General features: G+C 42.7%; 1 protein-coding gene across 2 annotated transcripts in view; it reads left to right on the plus strand.

The window, feature by feature from the left end:
* The first annotated feature begins 19,901 nt into the window (after window positions 1-19,901).
* Window positions 19,902-23,129, plus strand: part of pcbp4 (poly(rC) binding protein 4) — a 52,981-nt gene continuing 49,753 nt past the window's right edge. Inside the window, exons 1-2 of one of the 2 annotated variants that reach the window (XM_028998036.1) lie at window positions 19,902-19,920; window positions 20,325-20,433. The gene's annotated coding sequence lies outside the window, so the exon portion shown is untranslated. Of the gene's footprint in view, window positions 19,921-20,067; window positions 20,434-23,129 lie in introns of those variants that run through there. The other variant, XM_028998037.1, reaches the window with a different exon arrangement.

The following is a 23,129-nucleotide window of genomic DNA, read 5'->3' on the forward strand; positions in this document are numbered from 1 at the left end:
GTAAGACTGATCCTACAACATGTCCTGCATACCTGTTTTTTCTGTCCCTCATCTTGCTTATTTTTGCAAACGTCAACATCCATGGATATTGCAACTATTGCAGACTGAAATTGCAAACCATGACCGACTGTCTTTATAGTCCCTTCAACTGGTATAAATTATCCAGGCAGTATAGATTTGGATGAAGGAAACATAATTTGTGACTCACTTCTCTGAAATATTCAGGCAAGTCAACCAATTTCCAAGTTCATTTGAGCAGGAACCATCCACATACAGTAAAGCAACAAATGACAATGACGGAATCTACTGCATTTTATTTGTCAGGATTTGTGCCTCTATAGCGCAGTTGAAAACACTAGGTTCAGGGACACAGAGCCACTCTATGTGACCCCAACTCAAATAGTTTAGCTGTGCCCAGGATGTACAAGGAAAAGTGTGTAGTGATTGTCATGTGATACAGCAGCACAGCACACGGTGCACACAGTGAAATTTGTCCTCTGCATTTAACCCATCACCCTGAGTGAGCAGTGGGCAGCTGTGACAGGCGCCCGGGGAGAAGTGTGTGGGGACGGTGCTTTGCTCAGTGGCACCTCAGTGGCCCCTTGGCAGATGAATATTACGTTATGATCACGTTAATGATAATAATATACATATTACTGTTTTACCATGAAAGCCATACTGGCAGTAACACTGCTGAGCTGCAGAAAGAGCCAGTGGAGGAAATGCATCAAACATGGACATTGTAGCGCAGCATGAATTTACACATTGAATTTAGTTTCACAGTGCGCACTAAAGCTACCTGGCTTAATAAAGAAATAATAAAGTGAAGTGATTGTCACATGTGATACACAGCAGCACAGCACACAGTGCACACAGTGAAATTTGTCCTCTGCATTTAACCCATCACCTGAGTGAGCAGTGGGCAGCCATGACCGGCGCCCGGGGAGCAGTGTGTGGGGACGGTGCTTTGCTCAGTGGCACCTCAGTGGCACCTTGGCGGATCGGGATTCGAACCGGCAACCTTCTGATTATGGGGCCGCTTCCTTAACCGCTAGGCCACCACTGCCCCATTGATTGCTATGGCGTTTATTTACATCATACTGATTGTTATTTTTCTTTCATTTGTACAGTAGTGATCAGTGAGTATCTGTATGCATATTTTTTTTTATTACATTTCAGCCCAGTTCTCTACAAGCACCACACCAGCCTTAGATTACTGACTGGGCACTTTAATATCTTATTTTCAAACGTATGCATTTTATCTAAAATGCAAAAACAATAAAGTTAAAATTCACTTGTTAGTTATGTTGTTTTAGGTAAATTATTAATGTAATGTAATCCACCCAGATACACCCATAAATGCATGTATTTAAGTTCTGTTTTTACATTTTCAGTGAACTGTAAAATATCGCAATATGTACTCTATCAAAATTATATGATACAATATTCAATAAAATTTATACTGTATCATGACATCCTTGCCAATGCACACTCCTAGCTGCAAAAAAAACATTTGAGACTAAATCAATGAAGACCCAAATATTCATCTAAAAAGAAGGTTTTTAAGCCTTCTTCAAAAAACTGTGACAGACTGTGAACCCTAAGGGTGTCAGGGACAGCATTCCTCCAGGGTTTCTGCAAATCCTAATGTCAGGACTGGCTGCAGCTGGAGACATCACCTGAAATTGATGGAATGACTTGGAGTTACATTGTGTTGTTTATGTGTTTCCTTTTATTTTTTAGGAGTGTGTATACCATACATTACATCTTTTCAGTTCAGTTGTATTTTTACAACTGAATGAATGTCTTAGAATCTAAGACATTCATTTCTGTAGGCTTTTTTCAAGCAATTTTTCCATGACTTTTTTCCCTTACCTCAAACCCTTGTTCTGATAATCATCTGTTCTGCTTGTTTTCTTACTCTCTGTAAACTCAGCCTCTTTGTACAGAGCACATTGACCAGCTGCATCACAGCTTGGTATGGCAGTACTACTGCTATGGACTGTAAATGCTCAGAGTCCATAGGAGAGCTGCCTACTATTATTCTTGCAAATCTGCTATTTTGCACATTTTCTTGTTATTCATTTTATATATCTTTAACTTCTATTTCTTTTATATTTATCTTAGCATGTGCAAAGCAAAACAAGAATTTCATTGCACAGAGTAATTCTCTTTTCTCCTGTACATATGACTATAAATGCTTTGAACCTTGAACCTCCAGTTCACTGATGACACAACTGTGGTGGGTTCGATATGGGGGAATGATGAGGCAGTATACAAAAAAAGTAGGTGCAACGGCAGATGGACCTTTTACAGCTCCATTGCCAAGGAGGCCCAGCAATGTTCCTACATCCCATGGAGACTGAGGAGAGCACACTTTCCATCCCCAATTCTCACCATGTTCTATATGTATCACAACCTTTTATGGAAATTGCACTGTTTTGGACCACAAGACCCTACAGAGGATACTGAGAACAGCTGAAATGATCATCGGAGTCGCTCTCCCCTCTGTCACAGACATTTACACCACACACTGTATCTGCAAAGCAACTCGCATTGTGGAAGACCCCACTCACCCCTCCTACACACTCTTCTCCTTTCTGGAAAAAGCTTTTGTGTCATACGGGCCTCCACTGCCAGAATGGAGAACAGTTTCTTCCCTTCAGGCTATCAGACACCTCAGCCTGAAATGAAATATAAACACACACAACCAACAACTCTTTAACTTCAGCCTACTCCCTTGATCATCTCAGATTTTAATGTCATGGTCATAGATCTTTTTTTAACTTCATATGCCAGGATCCAGATTCCCAGTTTCAAATGACTATGACCCTCACTGCTTCTCCTCATGTAACTCTAATGCACTGCAATCCCAGGAATTTACAAGAGAGATAAATGACTCCACCAAATAATCCTTCACACCTAATCCCTTCTGGCTGAGGAGGAGTTTGATGAGAAAGAGAGAGCGCCAAGAAGACAAAAAGCGGGGCTGTGCCAGAATTCTGTTTTTTTTTCTTCTTCTGGCTTCTAATTACCATGTAGTATGTGGTCCTGTTTCCATTGTTCTCTCAGTGCCTCCCTCATGCTTTATATTTGAATTAGCCATCCTCCCCTGCACTCCTGCAGACATATGTACTTCAGAGATAAAGGCTTTTAAAGCGGCGAGTCGTAGCCTACAGGACGCCTGTCGCTCAGGGTCCGCTCCGGGCTCTGCAAACTACAGCGCTACAATGCCAGGACACAGGAGAGATGTGGCCTGGGTCTGATGGATGTTTGACTTTGTTGTTACTGACACTCCTCCAACTGAACACTTGGGCTCAGGAAGGTCCCTCATGAGAGCTGCAGTACAGAACCTTGCCAGCGACTGCTATAGACTGCTGCAGGCAACACAATCAGAGACAGTGTATTACAGGGGACACCCCATCATTCCTATCCAGATACAAATACACCAAACATTTTATTTATTTCTGATGTTGTCAGGATCCGGTCCGAAATGGGGGTTACTCCGGTCCGGATCAGGATCAGGATCCGGACCGGAGTTTAATTGTTGTCATGTGTAATGTTCCCTAATCGTTTTCACCTGTGTTTAATTGTATAAAGCTGCCCTGTTCGTTTCTGTTCGCTGTCAGGTCTTTGAAGTTATGTTCCGTGTTCACCAGTGTCTACGTCTTGGATGTCTCCCCTGTCTTGTGATTCACAATTAAACCCCGGTTTTGTGATGTCAGGTGAAAGCGTCCTTCATTCCTCGTCTCCTCGTCACTCTTCGTCCTCCTCTCCGTTCACCCACTGCGTCATGCCCGCATGGACGTGACAGATGTTATTTATTAACATCAGAAATTAAATGCTCATCAGACCACTTGCATAATTATTATAAAATTATTCAAACATGTACAGGTAGATCCGCTATACACTAACTAACTGCAGATGCAATAATAAAGCCTTTAATGAATATAGGCATATGATGAGTTGGTTGAATGGAATTAAGGCCGAATATACTTTGCAGTGTCTAATCACTTTCTTATTTCTTATCATTCATTCATGTTTTTATGAAACTTTTTTATAACTTATAATAATCAGAATGTGACAGCAATTAACGATTGGGCTTCACACCTCCAAGGCAGTGAGTTCAAATCCTGCCTTGGACTTTGTGTGTGCGGAGTATGCATGCACATTAAGTGAACTGGTGACTCTGAATAGGTTTGAGTGTGTGAGTGGTCTGTACACACACAGACGTTGAAGTTGAAGTTGAGCTTTATTGTCATTTCAGCTACATACATGTTGGACAATAGTGAAACAAAACAACGTTTCTCCGGAACCAGGTGCTACTTGTATGATTTAAACATTAATTTAAATTAAGTTAAGTTACATACTGACATAAAGTGCACATGTGACAGGTAAACTAGGCTACATAAGATGCAAACAGGGGGGGACGGGGGGCACTGTTAGCATAACAGGGAGCACAGGCCGTGCAAGTATAACATTTAACAAACAAAACATGTAGACAACAATGAGACAGACTGCACTAAACTGGTGAAATGAATAATAATAAGTAAAATAGTGGTGCATTAAGAGATATTACATATAGATTTTATTATAATATAACAGAGGCAGAGTGAGTGTGTGTGTGTTTGTCAGTCCAAAAGGGAGCGTCCCTGAGAGTTCTGGTGGCCTGTGGGATGAACCTGTTGCATAGTCTGCTGTCATGATCCGGACCGGCAGGGGTTTCATGTTTGTCCTGTGTAATGTTCCCTGATCGTGTTCACCTGGTGTATATTTATATAATCGTATACAACTATCCTGTTTGTGTCTGTTCGCCGTCGGGTCATTGTGCATGTTAATGTTCCCTTGTCTCGTGTAGTTCGTATTAAACCCCTGTCCTGTGATCGTGCGAATGCGTCCTCCTTCATGCCATGTCCAGCCCACCCGTGACATCTGCCAGTAAGGGCTTGAATGCTTTGGTACCATTTTCCAGTTGGAAGGGGGGGTGAAGAGTTCATGTGAGGGGTGTGTATAGTCCTTCACAATGTTGGTGACTTTCTGGATGCAGCGTGTGATGTAAATGTCTGTTATGAAGGGAAGAGAGACTCCAATGATCTTCTCAGCTGTCTTCTCATCTTCTCCACTGTAGGGTCTTGCAGCCTGATGTGGTGCAGTTCCCAAACCAGGCAGTGATGCAGCTGGTCAGAATGCTTTCAGTAGTCCCTCAATAGAAGGTGGTGAGGATGGGTGGTGGGAGACGGGCTTTCCTCAGCCTCAAGAGGAAGTAAAGATGCTGCTGTGCTTTCTTGGCTGTTGAGCTGGTGTTGAGAGTCCAGGAGAGGTTCTCCTCTAGATGAACACGAGAAACTTTGTGTTCTTGACTATCTCCACACATCTGCCAATGTTCAGAGAAGAGTGGTCCCTCTGTTCTGTTCTGAAGTCTCTCTTTTGTTTTGTCCACATTCAGAATTAGATTGTTGACCTTACACCAGTCCTTCAGATGTTGCACCTCTTCTCTGTACGCTGACTCATTGTTCTTCCTGATGAGACCCACCATGGTTGTGTCATCTGCAAACTTGATGTGGTTGGAGCTGTGCATCGCTGCATAATAGTGAATCAGCAGGGTGAACAGTATTGGACTGAGCACACAGCCCTGAGGAGCTCAAGTGATCAGCGTGGTGGTGCAGGAGAGACTGTTCTCGATCCGGACAGACTGAGGTCTCTCAGTCAGGAAGTTCAAGATCCAAGTTCAAGTGTTGGTCACGTTGTTCACAGTCACATTGTTCTGTTTGTTGAAGCTTGCATATAAGTCATTCAGTACATCTGGTAGGGAGGGGTCACTGTCATAGGTAGAGATTTTTGTCCTGTAGTTTGTGACAGCCTGGATGCGCCATGAGTCACCTCTGTCCTGGAAGTGGCTGTGGATTTTCTGCCCCTGTGTATGCTTTGCTGCTCTAAGGGCTTGTGACAGTTTGACCCTTGCTGATCTTAGGGCCACCTTGTCACAATTCCTGAGGGCAGAGTATCAAGCTTTGAGCAGTTTACGTACCTCTGCAGCCATCCACAGCTTCTTGTTGGATCTTGTGGTGATTAACTTTTAAGGCTGTAATGTCATCAGTGCATTTCATTGTGTTGTCGCCATTGGTTGCAGCCTCCCTAAACATTTGCCAGTCAGTGTGCTCAAAATACTCTTGAAGAGCAGAAATGGCTCCTGCTGGCAGGTTCTCACCTGCTTCAGGACCGGTTTTGTGCATCTGACAAGAAGTCTGTATGCTGGGATTAGCATAACAGTGATGTAGTCTGATTGGCCGAAATGGGGCGGGGCCACACCCTGTATGCAGTATGCAGCACCCTGTATGCAACCAGATCCACTGCGGTATCCCCTCTCGTTGCAAAGTCCTCATCTTGATGGAGTTCAGGCAGAACTGACTTTCACATGGTTGAGATTAAGATGGTTGAAATCTCTGGCGACAAAACAAACAGTCCAGGGAATACACGTTGGATAGTAGGATGGATGGGAGAACCAGTCGGGTAGGATTAGCCCTTAGCCTAGTACGGACCCTGCCTGTTTCCCGTGCTTCCGGTTTCATGCACGCCGCTTGCCACCATCTTGGAACATCTTAAATACACTTACTTTGCCTAAAAACACTGAGAACAAAAGGGGAGATGGATCAGGGTGTGTGTGTTCGTTGAATTATTAGATCAGGAGTTCAAAATACATGCAAAGCTGAAGAGGGCAGATGAGCCAATGGTGTGACAACAGTGAGATGAAGACATAATGTGATAGTTGTGATTATGATATAACAACTCTTTCCTATCTTTGTTCAGCTCCCCTAATCAGCACCTGCTGCTGAATAATATCTCCCTGTAGATCAGGGCAGCTTGAATCTCTCATTGACTCGCTCATTCCTTCCACAACCCAAAGACACTTGGACACATATTGATATGCACTCACAGCCCACCCACACCTCCGCCCGCTTCGTACCCTCCAGCAGCATCAATAAAGGGTTTTCATCATCATCATCATCATCATCATCATCATGATCATCATCATCATGAGGCCCAGACTAAATAAATAACTATTTTGCTAAGCTGTTAATTGGATGGCGTAAGATTTTTACACAACACGAACCCCTGTTCCAGACCACTGCTGATGTTTACCTTAATATGGAAACTATATATTTTTCCAAATATTTTGGAATCTGTCATGTGAAACCCTGACTTCTCCAAGTAAATAGCTCTAGCCAACATGCTGTCCTTGTTTGGAGAAGGTGACCTGACCCAGGAGGAGCTCATCAGATCGGCCAATTTTCGGCTGACTTACAAGGAATGCACCTGCACCGGGAAAAATGAGCTCCACCTATTTGGTTTGTTCTTTCTCATCAGCTTAGTCATTGCAGTCAAGACAGGAGTGGGTGATAAATTAGCTGCTGCTGCCTGAAGATTGTCTGCAGAAGGCCCAGGCACTAGCCCCAAGCTTGTCACCATTGTGATGCCACACTGCGACCCTGCCATGTTTACATGGCCAGCTGCCAGTCATTTTCTCACCAACGCCTGAGGCCACAAGATGAAATGGCACCTCACAATGGCTTTTCCTTCACAATGCTATTTCATGTGGTGTTAATATGGCGACAACATAAATACCAAGTTGCAGTTTAAACCCTGGGTATTTTTTTTTGGTAGTACTCTAGTAGATAACACACTTGCCTATGAACCAGTAGCCAACAAAGTCACAGATTTAAACCCCACTTACTACCATTGTATCCCTGAGCACAATGGTAACCCTGAGTGTCTCCAGGGGGTGACTGTACCTGTAACTGTGGGTGGTAGTAGCCTAGTGGGTAACACACTCGCCTATGAACCAGAAGACCCGGGTTCAAACCCCACTTACTACACTTACTACCATTGTGTCCCTGAGCAAGACACTCAACCCTAAGTTGCTCCAGGGGAACTGTCCCTGTACCTACTGATTGTAAGTCGCTCTGGATAAGGGCATCTGATAAATGCTGTAAATGTAAATGTAAAATGTAACTACTAAATGTAACTCGCTCTGGATAAGGGCATCTGATAAATGCTGTAAATGTAAATGTAAAATGTAACTACTAAATGTAACTCGCTCTGGATAAGGGCGTCTGATAAATGCTGTAAATGTAAATGTAAAATGTAACTACTAAATGTAACTCGCTCTGGATAAGGGCGTCTGATAAATGCTGTAAATGTTAATGTACACTTACCATTTTACTTACTGGTCCACTTTAAGCAATATGCACATATGATAAATAATATGCACATATGATAAAAATCCAAAAGTGTGACTGTTCAGTGCTGACCAGAAGGGAGTACTTTGGAACTATGGGTATAATGTAATCACAACTGATGTATCTTACCAGATTTATTGAGAAGACAGGTAACAAGCATCATGTGGCACTAAACTGCTAGCTCCACACATGCAACATCAACCTTTAGGCAAGGTTTTACTAATATATTGAAAAGCAATTTATGACAAAGCATTTGTCATACATTGGTTTCAAGGTGCCATGCACCAGGATGCTGGTACTATAGCATACCTGTGAAACTCCTTCTGCTCCTTACCTGGATTGAGACTCCCCACCTGACATGCAATAAAGAGAAAAATTCACTGGCACTATTTCAGAGACCGGCCATCTCATTTCACACCCAGTAAAGAAGCCGGAGGAGATTTGGCAAATGACCAGATTCTGTCTGATGTTAGCAGTTATACATTCTGGAAAGAAATTCTAATATGTTGTGGTTGGTGTACAACAACAGATAGCATATACCTTACAATGGCAACCATATCATTGCTTAAGTCTCTTTTTCAAAGGTTGAATAGATTAACAGTTTTGTAATCGACATTACTTTCACCTCCTTCAGCCGAACTTGGGCATGTGTAACCTTGCAGCCCAAGTATATAACACTTTATCCTTTGTGAATTCTTACTTTGCTAGATTTAAGGTTAAGAATGCAGAACAACATCTTTCAATAACTATCCTAGGTAGCAATATGCTCCTTCCAACTGAGTAAATGATCGGATCATCAAAATAATCAGAGTGGTTAGGAACATTAGCTTATATAAGATTGATTAACTTTTGAAACGTTACAGGAGTTTCTTAGGCAAATTGGCATCACAGTGTGACATTCGGTGTCACAAACCCAGAAACAACAAACCTCTGCAGCTTTTAGCAGACACCTTTATGCAGAGCAAGGGACAGTCACCCTGGAGACACCCTTGCTCAGGGACACAATGGAAATTGGGTTGGAACCTGTGGTCTTTTTTTGTGGTCTTCTGGTTTTAGATTCAGGTCTCTGATACTAACAGAAGAGGGGCAAATGGTGTAGACCAGAGAGAAGAGAAGAATGGGACCAACATCCTGGATCTTGGATAAGACAAGAAGGCAGGAGGACACCAATGATGCCAGGGCTGGATCTGCATGGGCTTTGGGCTTTTAGAAAATGAGTTTTCAAGAAAAAGTCTAGAAATAGTACTTGTCCTTAGTTCTTCATTTTTGTGTGTGTATAGTACATTCTAGGGATATATACAGAGATCCCACTGTAGTTGAGGCCAGAAAAAAATTGTTGTATTTATTTGTGTTTGTAGTTGTACAAAGGTTTTTTTTTATACACACTAGGTATATTTTAGCATATATAGTGTTTGCATATACAGAATTATATACACCCTTACAATAAGTTAAATAAGAACCATGAACAAAATCGACCCACATGCACATTCAAATGACATACTTCTATGACCGGTTTCATTTCAAGTTTACATTTCAGGAAAATAAATGTTTGTCAAGCATTAATTTTGAGAAATTGAGAAACACATATCAGATCATTATGGCACAATTATGATGTGGCCGGGAATCTGCATAATATTATGTCATTCATACATTGGACCCTTTTGAATTGTTAAAATGGAGTAGAGACAGTAATAGATCAATGTCACAATGGCATGGCAGGACAAGGCAGGTTAAAAGGCATCCTTCTGATTACTGATTACTTCTGCCACCACTGCCCCAAGTGTTACAAAAATGAACTGTTTCTAATTTATTAACACAAGTAGATTACTATTGCAGTTACATGGAAATAGTGTCTGTAAAATAGTACCAATATAACAAGAAAAACACAAATTAGTGTAAAGGAAAGAGCTAGACAGGGAAAGAAGGAAAAGAGAAGCTAGATCGAGGGAAAGAGAGCTAGACAGAGAAAGATCAAGGAGACAAACTCTGTAAAGGGAGCCTGGACCTGGAAAAGCAGGCGGGAAGAAAAGTGTTGAGGCTACAAGCTACACCTCCTTTATACTGAACATGTGGCTCCCAAAAAGACCAATGAGATGTTTCTGTCTTGTCCAAGCGGGACCCCTGATAAAGGAATACAGTTGTCATCCACACCCCACAAGACATTCCCATCATGGCACCTCAGGCCATATGCTGTCCTTTTGGCACCCTAGTGGTACTTCATGTTTATGAGGGGGAAAGCCTCAGCTTGGCGATAAAGTGAGGGTCTTCATTAACACATGAAAAGTCATGGATAGTCACAATGATAGTCATGCCCGGGTTTATGCTAAGACAAGAGAACGGCCCTTGTGTCAGAACATTCTTATGCATGCAGCATGTGGTTCAGACGGCAGCATGCTCTTTAACAAAACTGAGAAAAAAACTGAGATCTAGGAATAGCGATAACTCTGTGGTCTCTAGTTATGTCTCTTTCATTAGAGCCAGCTTTGAAGTTCTTTTTCCCCTCTCTGAAAGGTGCTCCCTTTTCATGTCTATATGTGTATTTGGGAGGGGCATATTTTTTGAGCGAAAAGCCAGACTTTTTCATTTAATGTCTTTGCTAAGTCTACTTTGATGCAAGGTACACATGAATCAATGCATTTATTTGTCTTACTTTATATTTTATAGATGGTCTGTTCAGCTTTAAAGTTAGTCAATTCCCTTCATCGGGTGAAATGCAGTTTTCAGAGGAAAAAAATTGAATGAAGGACAGTAATGACAATCAATGCTGTCATGACCGGCTTGTAGCCATGACAAATAAATGTGGGAGGGATGTCAGACTCAGATCACTGAGGAGCACAGGGTTCAGGCGATGCTGCTCACCCCAAATGAGACTCCGCCCACTGATACCTGCTAGAACAACAAACAAAGACACAGGTAGGCCAGGAAAAACCAGAGGAGTCACAATGCTCTGAACCTCAGCTTCCTTACCTGCTGGTGGAGGAGTTATATTAATGAAGATAAATAATGGCTCCAAATTAAATTTTAATGCTGCTGCATTAAAATCAATAATGCTTTATCACTTCTACTGAACTAAGTTGCTTCGTCCACATCGTATTTGTGGGGTGGCTGACAGAACAAATACAATGTTGCCCTCTGCTGTTCGCTGATGCTACTGCAGCTGTTTTTGCCCCATCCCCCCCTTTTTCTCCCTCCCACGTTGGCCCACATTTTCTCTGCAGTGTTCTAGTGGTTCCAGCTGTTCATATGTGCATATCTGCTTTCTTTATGGTTACAATAGCTGGAATTCAATTATAATTGCATGTTAACCATAAATGCACTCTATGGTTTTAAATCCTCACACTGAGGTGATTTATTCAAACCAAAATATTGTTCAAATGTGTAAATCATGAGAAGTTGGGATTTCCACATCTGCCCATAAAGCTGCACTACACAAAGGAGAGATTATTTCCCCCCCCCCCCCGGTGCACATATTACTGCACAGCAATGAGAGAAAAAATAGATGGGACTGCTTTTGTGAGAAAGACATTGACAGATCTTGAGTGTGTGTGATGACCTGCAGATATGCTGTGAGCAGTTAGAGGGCTGTCTCCTTCCATCAGTAACCTTCAGCCTGGCCTTTTCCAGAGGCTTGTCGGTGTGACTCCTTCTGCCTTCATGAACCGCAGGCCCAAAGGCACATGGATCCTGTAAATTCTGCTCTTAATGAGAGGGTCTGCAGGGTCTTTTCATTCACTGCACAGGCTCAAATATGGCCTGGCCCAGTCCACTGTCTTCCCAAGTTTATTTTTCTGGTGATCTTCATGCCTGATTCTTTCAATTTTTTTTATTAACTTCACAGCTTTTAAGTTATGCCTTGGTGTTGACTGTCCCTGCACACAGTCACTTCAAATCGCCATCACCCGTTTCCTGACTGGAAGATCACCACCAAACACCATCCTGTATCTAACAAGATATCCCTCCCTCTATTGTTATATTTTCCAAACATTATTATTCTGAAACCACAGCGAGGGTTTTTAGAGTAATACACTGAAGTTCAATAACGGTCTTTGCTATCTAATTTCTATGTAGGTACAGCTGTTTAGTTGAAGAAAGTCTTTTTTTGCACAAAACAGGGTGGTAGTAGCCTAGTGGGTAACACACTTGCCTATGAACCAGAAGACCCAGGTTCAAATCCTACTTATTAGTCCCTGAGCTCAACCCTAAGTTGCTCCGGGGGGGACTGTCCCTGTAACTACTGATTGTAAGTTGCTCTGGATAAGGGAGTCAGATAAATGCTGTAAATGTAAATGTAAGACTTAGTTATGGTTCGAGTCTGGATGGAGCAGCTTTTTGCAGCATTTAAACTGTCTGTACATCGAGGTAGAAACCAAGCAAGAGATTGCGTTGTCTTGGTCCACACAGTAGATCAAATTGCATTCCACCCTTATCTGTACTAGAACCAGTACTCGCTCCATACTCACTTACTTCTGAATGAGCGTTCAAGCATGTCCCATTACTCAAATAAGCCAAAGTGCACTTTTGCTAATAGCACTGGGGAGAGGTTCTTGGCCGTGTATGACCCATAATGCATTGTGGCAGTGACATTTACTGCTCACTCTGAACACAAGTGTTTATAATGAATAGCCAAGCAGAATGCCAGAGGAGTACTTATGCTGAATGAATGTTTAACTGGAGCTTTAAGTAAGTGTCTCTTTGCACCCTCAAGGCAGTATAAAAGGTATGAAATTAAAATCTACCTTAAAATCACATCCCCAACAATAATATGCTTGAGCCTTAAACAATTTTAAAAACAGTTGTCTTATAATCCTGTACACACCGTGTTAATAGCATACATTGCCACTTACACCAGTGTGTGATTGCTGCTTATGCGGGGAATAAGTTGTAGACACTGATACACATTGCCAGGTATCATATTTTGCAGGTAGCAAGAGGCAACAAGAACAAGCAGTACAGATTTGTTTTACCACAGTGCTGTTAAAGAGCGTTTGAAGATTCAAGAGTGATTTTGTGTCAGTCGGGAGTGGGGTGAACACTGCCAGAACGTCTTTTATGCCATTTTATTACTATAATGAATTTGCATGTAGAAGCCAATGAAGAGACTATGTTTAATGACCCAGACAAGGCCGGACATGTTCGGGGAAAAGAGATCTAGTCACACTAACTTAGTGACGCTACGATAACTGTACACATCTTACTTATCAACTTATTACTTGTCAACATGTAAATCATTAAAAAAGTTAATATAAACAGTGGTTTACTCACTACAAGAGGCGTCAGACTCGCTGCTTGAGTTGGGTTTTGGCCAGGCGAGCCCTGTGAACATGCCCCTGGCTTAGACTACATGGTGATGAAAAGTTTGTTAAATGTACAGCAGTTTAGTTCACATCTACGCATATACAGCATTTGTGACGGAAAAATAAAACAAATTGCATTTAATGTGTCAAGATCACAATAATCTTCAAATTGCAAACAACAATAAAAATTCAATAATAATTTAAGTGTATTATGTTTTTTTTTATCCATTGATTTTCTAAAGCCACAGTGAGCCACAGTGTAAGGATGAAAGAGTCGCATGCGGCTCCAGAGGTAATGTTCATATTCAGATATATTGTGCATTTTTACAGATTTACTGAGGTAAACCAGGTTGAACATTTTGCATTCAGTTGATACTGAAGCAGCATCCAATCAGTCACAACATGTCTTCTTTGTAGTGTCAGTGTTTTTTCTGTTCCCTTCTTCCATAAGCTCTTTCTATCACTCTACAACTCACTGTTAAGTGCAGACTATGGGGACAGTAATAATGAACTGTAAGATGGGACGTCGCAGGGCCATGACGTTTCTGCTCCTTGTTTTGCAACACCTCCGTTTTCCATATCTTTGTGAAATGGCAAGAGGTGTGAAATGCCAGCCATGGGGTTTTGCGATATGGGATGGGAGACACTGGGGGCGGGACAGGCTCAGGTGATTGCTAATAGACCGACGGTGCGTTTTGGCACATGTGAGCCAGGGAGGGTTAGGATGGTGTTGTTGGGCTTACCCAGCAGCAGCAGCAGCCGGAGAGGGTCTCCATGACGTAAATATAAGTGTGTGCTTTAGTAATGTGACAGAGGACTAGGCAGCCCATAAGCAGTGTTTACTACCCACCTACATCAAATGAGACCTCAAATGACACAAATCCTTGGTTACAGTTGTGCAGCTCTATGATTTTTTTTTTATGAAGTTAATGTGTATAGGAGTTAGTTCTATTGTCTTAGATAAATATATTATATGGCAGGGTTCTAGCACTCCCACAGTGGTAGTGGCCTAGTGGCTAACAAACCAGAAGGACTCAAAGTCCGACGTTCAAACCCCACTTACCAACCATTGTGTCCATGAGCAAGACTCATAACCAGTGGTGGCTGGTGAAAATAGTTTTTAGTGAAAAGTCAGTTTTCAAATGTCTAACCACATATCACCACTAGGATATGCCAAAGCACCATTCTTATGTATTATACTACTTTAAATGTCCCCTATTATGAAAATTTGTCTTTGTGAGATTATTTAACATTAATACGATGTCCCCTAGCCTGTCTATGGTCCTGTAGTGACTAGAAATGGTGACAGGTGTGAAGAGTGCTTTGGCCATTCTGCTTCACCATTCAGGGAGCGTCTGCTCAGACGGATCTGGAATCTGTCAACACGAGGATTTTTTTATTCTGGAAAAATGGTAGACACGACTTCCTGTTGTGTCAAACATTGTGGTTAGTGAATGGTGTTGATGACGTCATTTCCACAAATGCCACCTCAACTTCTATAGGCCGCTCTCCGCCTTGTCTCGCCTCTCTCCTCGTCATTAGCATTTAAAGCGTCTCATTGTGTGACTGGATCAAAGTGGCTGCAATTTCGCACCACAGCTAAGACCTCAGATACAGTATTAGTTTTTTCTCCATGATTAAAACTCCACAAGCTGCTTAGCTGCTTCAGCTAACTGTAAATAAAGGAACATGGTGAACTATGGAGGGAATTTCCTGAGCGGAGCTGTAACATCGGTCTTGTGGGAAGGATTTGGGTGAAAAATTTATCTCCCCAAAGTTCTCCTATACTTTGTACTGGAGGGGGTTCCAGTGTACATGCACCAGTTATAGCATCAGTCTAATGGTACAGATTTTTGTACACAAAAGGAAAAGGAAATATGTCATGACCATTTGGAGAATATTTTAAAACTACACTTGAATGAAAAAAACTACACTTGAATTCAGATTATACACAGTACTCACAGCCTGTATAATGTTTTTCAAAAATTATTTTATGTTATGTCTATCTTCTTCTTCATGTGAGACTGGCACCCCACATTTACGTTAATAGCATTTATCATACGCCCTTATCCAGAGCGACTTACAATCAGTAGTTACAGGGACAGTCCCCCTGGAGCAACTTAGGGTTAAGTGTCTTGCTCAGGGACACAATGGTAGTAAGTGGGATTTGAACCTGGGTCTTCGGGTTCAAAGGCGAGTGTGTTACCCACTAGGCTACTACCACCCTCACACTATTGATGGGCCACACTGCTCTTAATTCTGTGTGTCTCCACGGGGACTGTCCCTGTAACTACTGATTGTAAGACGCTCTGGATAAGGTCATCTGGTCTGTGACAGATCACGAATTAGATCCAGGACCAGGGTAATCAGCTTCATTCTCTGGGTCTGCAGCATAATGGTCCGCATGCAGGACAGCTGCCAGCATGTCCATCACCACTGCAGCCTTTTCTGCAGACGGCCTCTCAGAGTCACTAAGAGTTAGCAACGTACATGACTGGCTTTCAGAACCTAGCCAAATACAGTTATTTATACAGTAAAATGGTCAGAGGGGCAGGTAATGGTGTTGATCGTCAGCTCCAAACAAAACCAGTCCATCTCTTTTTGATATCATCAAGGTGTTCTGTAAAACCTGGAATCCAGCATGAAGGCATAGGAAGCCTGCTCACCATAATAGTGTAGTATTGGGTGGTAGTAAAACACTTGACTTTTAATCAGAGGACCACAAAGTCACAGGATAAAACCTAACCTACTACCATTGTGTCCCTGAGCAAGACGCTTAACCCTGAGTGTCTCCAGGGGGACTGTCTGATTTTAAGGTGCTCTGGATAAGTCCGTCTGAAAAATTCCAAACTTGCCATGGAGCAGGTGCTTATATGCTGTATGTCTTTTGCGATAAAGAGTTTGATTTGTTATACTGGCTCCAGTGCATCCTCAGTCTATGAATTAGACCTGGCCAAAACATCCTGAACACAAAAATAATGAAAAAAACTGCTTACGCTTAAAAGTCTATAATTTACCACTACAGTCAGCAAATTAAGAGCAGTGCTAATTTTTTAATTCATTCTCAATTCATTCTCTACAACAATTTTTATCAACACAGGCTACTCAGATACTTGTCCAATCTCTGGTCATCTCTAGACTACTGTAACTCACTCCTGGCTCCAGCTGATCCTGAACACTGCAGCACAACTTGTTTTCAACCTTCCAAAATTCTCCCACACCTCTCCACTGCTACATTCCCTCTGGCGTCCTGTAGCTGCCCCCACATCAGATTCAACATACCGATGCTTGCCTACAAAGCCAAGGACATCACTGCTCGCTCTGCACCTCGATATACCCGATTCTCCAGCACTGCTTCACTGGTACCACTATCTTTCAATGTACTAGAAAAGCACTCATCTAGACTATTCTCTGTCTTGGAGACTGGATGATGAAGGATCATGGTGGAATGAACTTCCACTAGATGTCCAAACACTAAAGATCTTCAAGCACAAGCTAAAAACCGTCATTATTTATTGTATATTTAAAAAATATATTATAAAGAAAAGTTGGTTTCTGAATTGTTAAATGAATGGTATTAACAAATTGGGTCCAAGTGAACCAAATGAGGGATTTTAATAATTAAAGTCAGTTATATAAATCGCTCTGGATTAATGCAGTAAATGTAAATCTTAAACTGTCAAACAACAAATCTGTTCTTCTTATCATACTTTAATGTGGCAAATGTATATTTAACATTTAGTGAATCTAGCTAATGTCTAAAATGCTGTTAATGTGTTCAGCCACTTCAGGAATTCAACTACAAGGCAAACCTTTACATTTCAACTTAACATTTTGAAGTGAAATGTTATACAGTTTATTGGGGCCACTAGTTAGGATGAAAAGACTCTTTTTGTGGTAACCTGTAAGCCACAAACACTATAAAAAGATATTTTCTTTGTGAAATGAGCTGCTTACATTGTGATGGATGAGGATCATGCCATCACCGACATCCTAAATCCTGTTGTGGGTAGGGAGCTGATACCAGTCAGACGTGAAATATTTACAGCGGATCAGGAAAATGGATGTTGTGGACGTCGGGGTGGCACAGCAATGTGACCAGCCGCCGAGGACGCCTGTCTGTGGAGGGACATGATGGAACTGGACACTTTCCACCTTTCCATCCCTGAGGGACTGTGACTGTTAAGCTGCAAGTCTTCTCACCAGCTTGAGCTTGATCTGCTGTTTCATAACACATGGCGAGTGTCTGTGCATTTTTTGGTAGAATGGTCTTATTTTGTTTCTTATTTTTGATTTCAATTCAGACCAGATTAATATTAAAGCAAGCTCACCCACTGCCATTCCACTTTTATCCAGCAGAGGTGAGTGTCTCTACAGCTGCTTTGCTCAGGCCTCCAAATGGTTCAAGATCAGGTTCAATTTTAGCATTAAAATTGCATTACACCATTAATAGGTCTGAAGGTCAAGTGTTTGCACTAATACAGGAATACCATGTCATTCTAATACACTACAGCGACATGCATGTAGGCCCCAGACTTGCCCATCTCTGGGCCACGGTTGTCATCGTATCTAATCTCAGACCTGTGGTATGGAGCTGTCATGGTATTGTGTGGAGCACGTCTCGCCTGGACACCTGTTCCACCTCCTCTCTGTCTCCTGTGTCTTACTGCCACGTATTTACTTTGCGTGTCACCCAGCTCTTTTTTTCTACTGTTGGGTGGTTATGAAAACATGAGAGGAACTCCCCTCACACCCTCGGCTAATAATCCCTGGCCCGAGTGTCCGCACGCAGGACAGCTGCCAGGACGTCCGTCACCGCTGCGGCCCTTTCTGCAGACTCCCCCATGTGGCGGCCACTCAGAGCCACCAAGAGCCACTCTGGCTCCACTTTGTGGATGCTAAGCCACACAGCCTGGCAGGACTCTTATGGGACTCTCAGTACTGCAGCCCGCAGCTTTACAATGATCAATGGGAACAGGTGAGACTGACAGCTCCGCTTCTTCACCGCACCCACGCCTAATAAATCTCTCAAGCGAGACGCCAACGTAACAATGCGTGTGCATGCCTGTGTGTTTGCCATAAGAGCTCATACGACAAAGCGGGGGGATGGAGGCGGGGTGGAACGCAACCTGATATGTTGGCCTCCTAATGTCTCTGTGCTCACAGACACAATCTGGCCCAGCAGGCATTAGCAGCAAAGCTTTTACCCAGCAGAGAGGCTGGCAGCATCTCCGAGCACTTCTTACATTTGACGTGTGAGAGAAATAAGAGTCTATTACCTTGCCCCCACCTGATGCTCAGTCAGCAGACTGGGGCCAGTGGGGAGCGGCCTGTTTCACCTCGGAAGCTATGAGCTGGACGCAGAGCACTGGCGCCCGTGTCCTGCTCACTATTTGACAGCCCGGTCCTGTAAACCTGCCTTCCGTCGGCTTTGAAACATGCCTGGCCTCCATCGGTCAGAAGTGAGCGTGAGGGAAGCGTTCAATGTTTAGCCGTGCCCATCTGGCAGAGCGGCGGATCTGCTGACGTAAGGGCTGAAGATGCTGCGGTGGCTCCACTAGAGGGGGATGCATCTGCAGACAGCTACACGGTGCAGAGAAAACTGCTCTGCAGCAACAGCACAGAGTTTCATTTTACTCGTGGACTATTTCAAATCAAATTACAGTCTGATCAACCCCAGCTTTGCTACGGGGGAAGAGAATAACACTGATGATGACAATGGCATGTGGTGGCAGGTTGGTTAAGGTTTTGTCAAGATGTCCACAACTGCAGCTCTTCTGGGACGCTCCTGGTGTACAGTGCTGATCCGTGTCCACTGGAAACAGGGTACTGCTGTTCCCATGCTGTTGATGGGGAGTGAAGCCTAGACTTTTTTTGCTCGGATCCCTCAGAAACGCTACCTTACATTTACATTTACAGCATTTACCAGACGCCCTTATCCAGAGCAGGTACAGTAGGTACAGGGACAGTCCCCCCCTGGAGCAATTTAGGGTTTAGTGTCTTGCTCAGTTACACAAGTGGGGTAGTAAGTGGGATGTGAACCTGGGCCTCCTGGGCCATAGGCGAGTGTATTACCCGCTCGGCCACTACCACACTAACCTGCATCACAAACTGCAGATGCTACAAATGTGTTTGAACACACAGTGTGGAACGAGTTTCTGTGCATGCCAGTGAATGTACTGAATGTACCATGGAAAGATGACGACCCAGCAGAGGCAGGCCTGAATTCGTCTGGATGTCACTAGATGGCGGTAAATCTTTTCTGCCGCACCTCTTGTGGCGCTGGCAGGCAAGATAAACAGAGAAACTGCTAAACCCGACATTATTGCGTTCATGGCAGCGATGGGGGGAAAGCGGCGAAGCTGATCGCAAGAGATGCCACAAACCAAGTAGAATTTAGATTTCAATTGAGTATACAGCATCCAAATAATAATTCAAGTCTTTCTACATATATCTGCGATTGATTAAACGATTGATATTCGCCCCCCCATAAAAAAGTATTTTTATTTGACCGAAACGTGATGATCATGTGAGTTTGGTGCTGTTTGGAAAATCTGGAACCGGAATCTGGCTGCTCGTGGCACACGGAGTCTGGATCGCCGGGCGCGCACGTCGGTCCGCGCTTGCGGGACCGGGATCGGTTTAAAGCAGATGCTCGTACCCGGAGTGCCCTGTTTTCACTTAGCCTCTCATTTATTGGAATTGGATAGGGTAGTCCCGCGTCCCCTCCCTCTCCGGTTTATTGTTACGCTCTGCTCTGACATCGGGGCTTTTTTCTCCCCTCCTGCTACAGCGATCGCGGCGCGCTGACGATGTGGAGCTCGGCTGGGGATTTATAATTCACTCGGCTGCGTTTCGGCGTCCTTCTCTGCTGAGGAGGAGGAAGAATATCTCAACAGAAGGTAAGGAGACGGCTTGTCAGCGTCTCTGCTTATTTACTTGGCGAGATGTTCGTCTGGCTGGGAGAGAGAGATGTGTCTGTATGGAAGTTTAAGATGGTTTTTTTTTATCGGCATGAAACGGAAGGAGCGCGTGTTGTTCTCATCGTCGCTGCTAATTAGCAGGTCGTAAGAGGCGCGAGGCTCATTTCGGACCCGTTACACGCGCGCGGAGGGTGACGGATTCCCGGACCGTCGGAATCTCGGTCTCCAGGCTCGCGTTTTTCATTCCGAACCAGGCTGCTGTTTATAGCGTAGCGGGATGCGGATTAATAACGATAATAATCAAACGATCTGTGACAGTCAGAAAATGACAGGACGGTCCCTGCGCATTTACAACAATTCTGATCTGCAGTAGTCTTTAATAAAAAATGCATTAAAACATTTTTTGTCCCGTGGCGTCTGCAGGTGATTTACTATAAGCCTCCTGGTGTCGTGCCGGAATAGCACCAACACGTTTTGGTTAGTTTTTGGCATCACTGTGGGTGGCGAGGTCTATGAGCCCCTTATATATAAAACCAAGGACTGAGGGACTTGTTTGTAATTTCATTAGGGTTCAGGACTCATTTCAGTCATTTCTTCCGAGCATTTGTTCACTCGGACTGAGTTTTTATGGATGAGAATTGTGGACTAACCAGCTGATATGACTTGTGATTCACATACGGTGCCTAAAAACTATTTTCTTTGCAATTTGTGACTATGATGGGCCACTTTAGTCTCAAGACAGTTACCATTGAATAAAATGCTAGTTTAACAGTCCCTTGATGTCTGATTTTCCAGTCTCAGTCATGGTATGTCCTTAGGATGCATGTCCAGCAGACTGACTGGGGGCAACAGTCAGAAATAAGCGCTTGGAAGTGCTCTTAAGGCTGAGTGATTGCCTGCCTGCTGCTGTCTGACAAGGCCGGGCCTAAGCACATTAGTGTTGGTCTTGCTAATGTAAGTTGCTTGTCAACGTAAAAACCCGCTCCCTAATTACAGAAGCAGATACGCACACACACTGACATTTGCTTTCCGTGTCTGAAGACTTCTGATGCAAATAATTAGAAGAAAATTCGCTCTCCATGTCAACTATGCCATTGAATGTGAGGCCTTCTATATGCAGAGGTCATGTGCCAAAATTGTCTTCAGTCAGCCACATTTGGTTAAAAAAAATCTAATGTGAGAGGACTTTTTTATTTTTTATTTTTTTTAGAGGAATGTGCCAGTCATTCTGATAAAGGAGGCTGTTCTGGCTTGCCGGTGAGTAGGACCAGGTTCTACGCTTCCACGTGCATTTGATTAATGCAAATTTGCCGCCCACCTAGACTTGTTGTGGAGCGATGCTTTGTAGTTGAAAGGCCCACGGAGCACCAGTCGCTGCAAGGAGGTGTGTTATCAAAGCGAAGTCTACATAAAGACGTCTTTCATTTCCAAGTATCATGGACTTGGACAAACAAGGCCCTGGGTTCTCTGTGGTGTGTAGAATCCTGAGGAGGTCTGAGTCACCATCTGGAGGATTGGAGAATTCCTTACATTTTTAATCTAGTCCACTCTCCTCCTTCAAAAACACAAACAATGAAATATTAAAGAAAAGAAGATGGAGTTCAATTGAAATACATACATCACTGATTCTTAAATATCATCTTAACTTGGTACTTTCTCTTCAGAACTAAATTTGGCAGCCAGAATAGATTTAGACATTGTATCTGTCACTTACTGCCTGAAAATGTGAGGTTCCGTTTTTTTATCTTTTCATCTTCCTCTGATGTTTCAGAGAGTCACAGATTGGAAATCTGAGCTCCCATCTAACATTTGGAGGAGCACACAAATCTAAGGCAGGTGACAGCCATCTTCTCTTGGGTCTTTGTGTGTTCACCTCTGTTTGGGCTGGTAGTATCAGTATTTAATACATGAAGTAATTAATAAAGCATTACCATTAACAACGGTTATTAAATTAATACATTTACACCTAAAAAAATGTGTTTTGTAAACAAGAATCTATAAGAAATTCAGATGTGTGTAAGAATGATCAACAATCAAAATGAAAAAGGCTGAAATTTGCAGATGTGAAACAAGGTTCAATCAGGTGAAAATATTAACTTACATTTGTAACAATTCCAACAATTGCTGTTACATGAATACATGCATTATGTAAAGAGTTTACTCTATTATTACCAGGGGTGGAAATTGGCAAGGACCACTACAGTACTAATACTTAACACACAATACAATAATATTATATTGTGAGTTAGGTATTTTAACATTTTAAACATTCTACAATATGCTTAGTATTGCGATACAATATATTGAGATTTAGATTTTTTCAACTAAATTATATCCATAAAGTAAACTTTGTCAAAACATTTCTTTAAACATGGACGGCGCATTCTTAATGCCTTTATCTGCCTCCATCTTGTTTTACCAAATTCATCACGCATACTGACTCTCACATCACCTTAACCAAAGAAACGACCCCCACCTGAAAGCACCACCTGGTGGATTAAAAAAAGAATCAATCTTTTATTAAAAAATTTTTTTTGTTATAAAAATATCAATATTTTGTGTCCCGATATAACATCACTGTGTAAAATATCGCAATATTATGCTGTAACCATTTTTGTCCCACCTCCTAATTATTTCATGATTATTAACATTTTTTGCAGTATTTTTTGTATTTT

The sequence above is a fragment of the Denticeps clupeoides genome, chromosome 12 (genome assembly GCF_900700375.1).
Source record: "Denticeps clupeoides chromosome 12, fDenClu1.1, whole genome shotgun sequence".
Lineage (NCBI taxonomy): Eukaryota > Metazoa > Chordata > Actinopteri > Clupeiformes > Denticipitidae > Denticeps > Denticeps clupeoides.